Genomic DNA, 8,685 nt, shown 5'->3' with positions numbered 1-8,685 from the left:
AGGATATGCTCTTTCATAATACGGTTTGTCAACATTCTTGGTTTGGAATTTTTACTTAATACGGCAACGTTTTCGTTATGAAGGACAGGGTCAGGTTTGTCACTGATAATCCAAGTATTATTGTTTGTTTCTCCTAATACATAAACTTTACTCTGAAAAAATAGCTTCGATTTTCGAGATAATTAATAATCGTTGCCTTTCGTTTGGCATTCATCATAGCATCGACCACTTTGTCGACACCATCGGTGTTGCGCATGATTTTGAACGTCGACCACACATACTATGCACCATGTTTGTTAAATTCTTTCTTGGCATCAACAATATTATTAATCAAAGTTTTATTCATCGGATCAACCAGAGCTCATACCGGTAAGTCAGGTGACATTTCGTCAAGATTAAATTGATCTTTAGAAGGCTTAATCTTAATAACTGACAATAATTCTTCCATGTTATAATTAAGACAAGTATATATTTAAATTGATATTATGGATGGAAGTGTGCCCTTGAGAGATGTCCCGGTTGGTGGTTTTGCAGCGTCTGCTGTAGCTATGTAGTCCAACACGAGAATAGCAGTCCTTGCTGCACTTGCTGCACTTGAAGGTTGCGTCTGGATTTGGTTAGAGCTGCTGCTTCTTCCTATACGATCGTTTTTATCAGCTAGCAAGCGTAGCTTGTCCTCGTCGGCTTTCAGACCAGTGATCAGAGCATGTCGCCAGCTTGATCTGTCTAGAGCGAGCTCTACCGAGGTGTTGACATTGATGTCATGGGCTTTCATGTCGCGCCTGCAAACATCCTTGAAGCGGAGATGTGGCCGTCCGATCGCCTTTTTGCTAGAGGCGAGTTACGAATAAAGAATGTCTTTGGGGATCCGTCCGTCATCCATCCGACGTACATGGCTCAGCCACCTGATGCGACGTTGACGGAGGAGTGTGACCATGCTGAGAATCTTGGCACGTTCGAGCACCTCGTTGTTTGTTACTCGATCGCTCCAGGTGATCCCGAGTATGCGTCGGAGGCATCGCATGTGAAAGGCACTCAGTCTTTTCTCTTGTGAGGCATACAGAGTCCAGGTTTCACTGGCGTACAGGAGAGTGCTTAGCACGCAGGCACGGTAAACGGTGATCTTAGTGTTCAGGGTCAGCATGCTGTTGTTCCACACTATCTGCGACAACCTGGAGAGAGTTGTTGATGCCTTTCCGATCCGCTTGTTGAGCTCAGCATCGAGAGAGAGGTTATTGTTGATGGTAGAGCCGAGGTCCATGAACTGACTGATCACTTCAAGTTCGTAGTTGTTGATGATGATGCTTGGGGGTCCGCGTACTGAACCATCACTTTTATTTTCTTTAGGCTTATGGTCAACCCAAACTCATCGCATGCTTTAGCAAAGCAGTCCATCAGGCGCTGAAGGTCAGCTTGTGTTTGGGTGGCTAGAACAGCATCGTCTGCGAAGGGCATGTCCCTGCTGGTGACTTCACGCACTTTGCTCTTTGCCTTCAGTCGTGCTAGGCTGAACAGTCTGCCGTCTGATCGCGTGTGCAAGTAGATCCTTTCTGTGGACGTTCCTATAGCGTGCTTGAGCAGGACTGCGAAGAAGATGACGAAGAGCGTGGGGGCAAGGACGCAGCCCTGTTTCATTCCACTGCGGATGTCAAAGGGGTCGGCTGTTGAGCGAACGTACTGCACTGTGCCTTTCATGTCATCGTGGAAGGATTGGAGTATGCTTAGCAGCTTTGGAGAGCATCAAATTTTCGCCAGGATTGTGAAGAGTCCGTCTCTGCTGACCAGATCGAATGCCTTGGTGAGGTCTATAAAGCCAGGAAGAGGGATCTGTGTTGTTCTCTGCATTTTTCCTGCAGTTGCCTGACGATGAAGATCATGTCGATTGTGGACCTCTCTGCGACCCTGGATACACTCTGTCAGCAAGCGTCTGCAGTCTGTTCAGGATGACGCGTGCGACAACTTTACCCACGATGCTGACAAGGGATATGCCCTTGTAGTTGTTGCAGTCCCTTCTGTCGCCCTTGTTCTTGTACAGGGCTACGATGTTGGCGTCTCTCGTGTCCTGCGGCACTGCACCCTCATCCCAGAACTGGCAGAGGAGGTCGTGCAGGTGTGTGAACAACACGCTACAGCCTCACTTGATGACATCTGCTGGGATGCCATCCTTCCCTGGGGCTTTACCTAAGTACAGTTTCTCTTAGGCCTTCTTTAGTTCGGCTACTGTCGGTTTCCTGTCCAGGTCGACCATGAGGGGGAGGTTTTCAATGGCGTTGAGGGCATCATTGGTCACGTGGTTCTCTCTCGACTACAGTTCAGAGTAGGATTCCACCCAACGCTCCATCTGCTTGCCCTTGTTGTGGATGGTATCGCCTGTGGCAGACTTCAGTGATGCTGTCACTTTCTTCGTAGGACCCATTGCTTTCTTTATGCCATTGTACATGCCTCTGATGTTTCCGATATCTGCTGCTGACTGGATGCTCTGACAGAGCTGAAGCCAGTATTCATTGTCACACTGCCGTGCTAATCTCTGCACTTTTCTTCTGGTGGACCTGTATGCCTGTAGTGTCTTCTGGCAGTGGGATCGCTTGTATTGCAGATGAGCACTGCGACGCTTTTCTATGGCTGGCGTGAGTGTGGCGGAGTTAGCCTTAAACCAGTCATTGTTCTTTGATTGCTTCTTACCAAAGATCCCTGTGGCTGTGCTGTACAGTCTCTCTGATGTGATCCCATCTTTCTTTGGCACTGCCGTTGGGGGGTTCTGAATTAAACTTCTTGTTAAGAGCATATGTGAATTCCTCAGCCTTTTCTGGATGTGACGTTTTGCTCACATCAATGCGTGCTTTACCCTCTTGCCTACAGCTGTGGATCTTCTTCAGCTGAAGCTTACTTTTTCAGCACACCAGCGAGTGGTCGGTGTCGCAGTCATCACTGTGGAAGGTACATGTAAGAAGCACACCCTTCATGGCTGACCGTCTTGTCATGATCAAGTTCACCTGATGCCAGTGTTTAGACAGGGGATGCCTCCAAGACACTTTGTGCTGTGGCTTTGTCTGAAAGAATGAATTGGTGATGCTGAGGTCGTGGTACGAGCACATCTCTAGAAGGCGCTGCCCATTCTCATTCATCTTCCCAATGCCAAACTTGCGAAGAGAGGAGGGCCAAGAGTCATGGTCGGCACCCACCCTAGCACTGAAGTCGCCCAGCAAAATCAAGTTCTCTTACTTGGGAATTTTGTCGATGAGCGAGTTTAACTCATCGTAAAACTCATCCTTGGTATCTGTGGAGACGCTTTGTGTGGGAGCGTAAACGATGATCGGGTTTACAGGCCCGTTTGTGGTGTGGAGGCAGAGGGATAGCAGTCTTCCATTTCCTTGTTGGCAGGGTTCTATCATCCCCAGCAGAGTGTTCCTTACAGCGAATCTGACACCAAAATCTCTTATAAAAACTTTGTCAGCAATGAAACAAGTAAGCTGTTTCTCATGCTGGGTAAAATATCAAGAAACAAGTTATATATCATTTTGAGACCTCTATTGTTGAAGGGAGATAACTCTGTCAAGCTAAAACTCTGTCAGGAAGAGTAGTTCAGTAATAATCTTGCTTGTTACTACATATTGATTGAAGAAGGGAGATAACTCTGTAGCATATCTTTCTCCGGTATTGCTTAATTTTAATTAATTATTAACCATCTACGTGATAATTAATATGAATGGATTAACATAATTTTATAATAGTTCAAATTAGTAGAAGGACATTTGTACCTTTTAACTTATCGACATAATCAAGGCAGAAAACAGGTAACGCACACCTTTGCATGTACAATACAGCTTAGCTGTTTTTAGATCTCTAGGTAAATAGCTGCATTTAAACACTGACTTTGTCAAGTCAGAAGTATATATGTAAAATTATTTTATACATTGTGTTTAGAAACATAAATAAATCTGCGCTGTAATTTATTTACTTAGTATAATAATCATCTGTAGGAAATCAAGCATAGGTCACTTCATAATAATTTCTGAAATGTATATCAGTAAGATTAGAACATAGCGCAGTGGTTGCGCTGCTAAATCTCATACTCGAGGGTAGGCGTTCGGATCTCGTGACTAACATACTGTCGACGGTGGCGATATTCGCGGTTTTTGTATAGAAAGACGGGGTTCCAGCCTAAAGAGATTTCATGTACATCTCCTCACCACGTCGACGAACTTGATGAGTACGTTTTGCACTCTCCCGGGGCTTTGATATGGGCGATGTGCATGAAATTAAAAGGCATAGACAACCTTCTGAATATGCTAAAATTTCGTTTCGTTTAGAAGATTCGCTGGGGGTATGTCTATGAAAGAATTTGTTAAGCCTCCAAAAATAAATCGTAGAGTAATGTGAGCTCTAAATCTTACTGAAGGGTACCCCACACAAAAATATTCTGAAAGAAGGACAGCCATAAAGAAAAGCATCGTGGGGTGCCGAGAAGACCCTACGAAAGATTTCACAAAGGGACATTATGGAAAGGCACAAAGGCTAATAGAATATGAAGCGACCCCATGAATGATAACCGTTCATCATGCTACGGGTGTTTTTTTTTGTTAAACATACGATATATATATATATAATTGCAGAAATAATAGCAATAGTATTTGTAAAGTTCATTATAATATATATTATAATGAACTTTGTAAACATTATTGATATTATTTCTGCATTAAAAAAATATAAAGCTATTATGAACTATGTCATGATAAAATTATTTGTAATTTTAAATTATTACAAGAACGTACATTCGAAGATAGATATACAATACCAGCAGACTGCACATTCATTACGCTCATTCAGCAGGCTATGTTCCTATCCTTGGCGATAGTGAAAGATACAGAAGTTGAAAAATTCGTATCGCTTTCACGCACGATAGAAAAAATAAATCAGAATTCTCTCACGAATACGAAACAAAATATTACGAATACACGTGTTAGACAATTAAGAAAGATTATGTCAGATCGTGAAAACGAAAGTGATTGTGAAAATGAAAGTATTGACAACGTTTCTAAAAGGGATTGTGAAAGTGAAACTATTGACAACATTTCTGAAAGTGAAAGTGAATAATTATCCTTAACTTTGTTATGGGATTTTTTTTATTCTGCCTTAGAAATCTAGCCAAAAAGTAGCATAACAAATTATTTTTTTTAACTTTGTAATTTTCTTTTAATGAAATTTTTAATATCTTTAATGAAATTGTTAAATTATGGTAGTATACCCTGAAATTTTTATGATCTTTCTTATAAATTTATACTCAAATTTTCATATCTTAAATCAGTTAAGTTTCCGGATTGGTCAGTAAGTTTGAAATGTATCCTTGATAATAGCGGATTATGACATCGTAGATAAGCCGGATTAATAGGCTCTTGTACAATCAAATATCCAGGAGGTACTTGCGGTGTAAATGTATAAAATATATCCTTATTGAGCCTGACTATAATTTTCAAGATCTATTTGATAGCTGCCATCAATTGCATCACGTACAAGATTGACTTAGATTGTTGAAATTAACGAGTTTAATATCAATAGCTGGTGGACTTCCAAAAAATCCAGTAATGGATTTATTTATGTTTCTACGAGAAACAATTGTACATGATTAGAATAATCAGTTCTAAATTAGGTTATTGCATTATTAACCGAACTTAACGAGTTTATCATTGGAAGGTTTTTATTATCGATATATTTCTTCGTTACACAATCATTGTCTCATTCTGTTTCTCCAAGACCAGTAATTTTATTTTTAGACATATTGAGAGAACTAGTCATTGTATCACGAAAACTTTGTACTTGACCATGAATACTATCTGATATCGTTGACATAATAACACCAGGCTTAATTTTTCCATTATTATCAAACACAGATACGCTATATTCAGCTACTCCATTAATTCTAACGATAAGATTTTTTTAATGAAAGATTGCTTGCTTTTAGTTTTCATTGCTTATCTTCAAATACAACAAATTCGCTTGGATCTACATTTGCAAGATTTAATAATTCAGATACTTCATCACTAATCTGTGTGCTAACATTATCATGAGTTATTCTGTCGGATTTTTTGTGTTTTTCTAGAGGAAGATCTTCCGTAAATGTCAACCATTATACTTTAAGGTCTGTTTCAAACGATTAGCGGCTACTTGTATACTCGTGAACAACTTTCTCAGCTGGTAATGTGGATGAAGATATAGCGTTGAGTAAAGCAATTGCTTCACGCCCGCATGTTGGCGGATCTATTATTTCTGTGCTGGTAATGTTGAATACCAGACTGGAGTTTTTATTGATTTCACGTAACTTATAAATTCTTTTGGTGGACTTAACCCATACGAATCAAAATAAACAATTCCACGTGATCAATTGCGTATGCAACCCATTGAGTACCTGACCAGAACTATTATCAAGATTAATAATACCGGATTCAATTTTGTTTGGTCGTTCTGGTAATTGATCACGCATAAAAACACCTCTAAATATTTTATATTTAATTTTTTTAGCAGCATCAAGTAAATCAAAATTTGACATTGGAAAGATTAACGAACCTTTTCCGTATCAATAAGGAGTTCCTGGAAGTCTTGGACCCTTTCCTCTTTTTTAAATCCTAATCCTGTTGCTTTCTTTAATGCCATCCCAGCAGCAGTTCCAACAGCACCAAGTGTAGCTGCTTTTGTTACAGCTGGAGCTGCAGGAGCTATTAACGCTGGTATAGCTGCAAGAAGCGGAAATATACCGCCTGTTTTGATTGAGTCTTTAACCGCACCAGCAGCAATATTGAGCTTAACGCCTGTTTTTAATTGTTTGGCGCTATTGACCACCTGTGATCTGATCTTTTTTAGTGATATTTTTATTCCACAGCTCTTTGCTGAATTTGATTGAAGCTTTTTAATCTGACCATGAGTCAGACTGACACTAACATGATGACATGACATTATAATTATCGTGAACCATTTAATTACATGGTTTCTACTGAAGCATCAATAACTCTCATTCGTCCCCCAGTACCTTCAAGTAACATTGTTTTATCGCTGAGTATAACTACACTTGCTCTAAAATTAGCAGCAAGGGGGTTTACACGAGATAGAAAGTGAATATCAACAACAGATTGTTTGAATAAATTTATATGCTCCAATAAAAAAAATAGCTCGGATACAGAGTGGTAAAATCCCGCTGTGATATTTGTAAACCAGTATCTGTATTTTGATCACGTCCCATAAATGTCATTAAACAATGATATGCACATGCTGTATGATTTCGGTCAAACTTTAATAATATATCTTCAGATGGTTCTTGATGTCCATTTATCGGTAAAGAAACTTCACTAACTGCAAGTGTGTCAAATATGATATGACTACGTTCTTGTGAATCTGATCGATCAGCATTTTGTAAAGCGGTAAATATATGGCTCGGTGCAGAAACACCTTGTATTGATGCTATATTCCATGTAAATAACCCAGCAACATTACTTTGAGTGCTATCTGTGGATAGCAATGATTTTCCACCTGAATTCATAAAACTAATTAAATTTTCTTCTTCAGGAATTGATGGAGTCATTACTGGCATCCACAGTGAAAGTTTTGTTAATCTTACCATTCAATTGTGAGTAGCAACTTTATCTATATATGCTCGGACGAAATCAAGATTTTCTGAAAGTTTATAATCAAATTTGACAAAAAATGCATCTCTATTCCAATCTTTACTGACAAAGATCTATATTCAGGTTTCAAATAATTATCTTTTTCATTATATTTCTCAGCAATATCTATTATCAAAGAATAATCTGCGTCTCTGATAATTTTTAAAGCCAAGGGTGTAAATTTACTGATAGCTACAGTTACAACTTTTTCAGGTTCAGGTTATTTTTGCGGTTGAGAATGTTGTTGTCATGGTTGAGGAAATTTAGGAAGTTGTCGTCGAGGAGATTGTAGTGGTTGATCTTCAGTTACAATTTGTGGTTGTTTAGGTTGGTCTCTCTTTCATACTTCTTGAAATGTTTGAAAATCAGAGTCATCAGTTTTGAAAGAATCTTGTTTAGTAAAAATGAGATATACATCTCTAACCTAATCATCTTTTGTCCAAAAATCAGCATGTTTCATTCTTACATATTTATTTATATTTTTATAATTTGCAGCATAAACTTGTGCTGCTATTGCATTTTCGATAGCATTCAAACCTATATTCGTCAAATTATTTTGAAGAGAAATTTCAGGTTTAGGTTTGGGTTTAGGTTGTTTTATAGGTTGTTGTCCTATCGCTAAATATCTATTTATTTCACTTATATATGCAATATAATCATAATTACCTGTCCTAACATGCTTTTTACCTCCTTTTCTTATTCGAAATATCCAATTGTACAAAATGTCTCTTGAAACCGGCTTATCAGCGTATTCACGTTTTAAATATATTTCTCTAAAACTATAACTCGCAGCAGCAAACGAAGCTTATTCTTCACCTCCTTATTCACCTGAGCAAGAGCCTCAGCCTCCTTCGTCACTGCAGCAAACAGAACAACGACAATCTCAATCCAAACCTCCCCCATATCATTATCACCCCAACCTGCAGAAATGTTTACTAAAAGTGCTCTTAATACTTTTACTAACCAGGATAAATTAATTCGGATTGCTGCACATGGTTATGACTTTAAAGATGGTTATCTAAAACCTCATAGT

Source organism: Sinohyriopsis cumingii, chromosome 6 (assembly GCF_028554795.1).
Source record: "Sinohyriopsis cumingii isolate HCF-2022 chromosome 6, ASM2855479v2, whole genome shotgun sequence".
Classification (NCBI taxonomy): Eukaryota; Metazoa; Mollusca; class Bivalvia; order Unionida; family Unionidae; genus Sinohyriopsis; species Sinohyriopsis cumingii.
The sequence above is the reverse complement of the archived record's forward strand: the minus strand, read 5'-3'. Positions refer to the sequence as shown.